The sequence below is a fragment of the Dendroctonus ponderosae genome, unplaced genomic scaffold (genome assembly GCF_020466585.1).
Source record: "Dendroctonus ponderosae isolate FM_Combo_2020 unplaced genomic scaffold, Dpon_F_20191213v2 Dpon_F_20191213_9, whole genome shotgun sequence".
Classification (NCBI taxonomy): Eukaryota; Metazoa; Arthropoda; class Insecta; order Coleoptera; family Curculionidae; genus Dendroctonus; species Dendroctonus ponderosae.
The window spans coordinates 2,415,600-2,416,667 of NW_026019116.1; the positions used below are offsets into that span (position 1 = coordinate 2,415,600).

The 1,068-nt window shown below is 36.0% G+C and overlaps 1 protein-coding gene and 1 long non-coding RNA gene across 2 annotated transcripts in view; one reads left to right on the forward strand and one right to left on the reverse strand.

The window, feature by feature from the left end:
- Positions 1 to 1,068, reverse strand: part of LOC109539933 (forkhead box protein F2) — a 32,841-nt gene that overhangs the window by 23,561 nt on the left and 8,212 nt on the right. The gene's annotated exons all lie outside the window — the stretch shown is intronic.
- On the forward strand, positions 641 to 1,010 carry LOC125505635. The gene is made up of 2 exons (XR_007282306.1): positions 641 to 858; positions 925 to 1,010. It is a non-coding gene; the product is annotated as an uncharacterized LOC125505635 (long non-coding RNA).

Below are 1,068 nucleotides of genomic sequence, written 5' to 3' on the forward strand. Positions count from 1 at the left end.
AAAAAGTTGAAGATTAAAATTGTCTGAATTATATTTACATGCATGGTTTACTAGAGACATCCAGACCGAAACCGATATTGAAGAAGTCATTTGTATCAGAGAGAAACCTGTACATTTATGTGAGATGTATAAGATGTAAGCGTCCTCAGCGTTTCGTGATTTAAATGGGTTTCGGAGTAAAAAGACTCCAAAGAAAGAACAAATGGAAATGAAACATTTTTCGTTCGATAGTCGGTTTTATTCACTTGTTCAGTTGCACTCCGTTTATACTGGATCGGTATTTATAGAGTTGCAACCGAAATGCATCCTTCTTAGTCACATTTTGATTGTGTTTCGGTAACGTACTTACCAATTTTTCAATCATTTTTTTTTATTTATTCATGTAATTTCTTAAAACTGTGCATTTAAATTTTTGATGTAATTGATCATTCCAATCAAACTTGGCCAGCGGAAGAAGCTTGGCAGTTCCCGATTCGAGAAAAAGTAAAAATCCTTCAGCTTTGAACAAATGTAGTAAAACTAAATCAACAACAATAAGAATTATCTGAATTAAGAAAATCTCTTTGGAATTCGATGTTTATAATAGTTGAGTAAACGTAAACACTTCAGTTTTTGTATTCGCAACGCGTGGTATCACATTTTTCAAATTCCAGCTAAACTCATCACTATTGCATTCCAAGTATTATTCTTCCTTATCTGATTTAGGTACTCAAAATGCGGGTATAAATATTGCCACCCTGCATCATATGTTCATTCACATTTTTTCTCTAAGCTTCTGAACCATCGAATTAAAACTACACAAAAATGTTCAAATTTGTCGTGTTGCTTTCAGCTGCTCTTGCCTTTGCTGCTTCTGCCGTAAGTACTAGATTTTATCAATTGGTGCGGGTGAACAGTGGTTGATATCGGGAGTTTTGTTTTTAGAGCCTTAGGGTAAACCCTGATGAACTCCACGTCATCTGGGACACCATCGAGAAGGACATCCGAGTGCGTCAACAAGAAGCCGAGTTGGAAATCCGCAACCTTTTGGAGCCTCTTCGTATCTTGGTTGATGATGCCAGGGAAAAA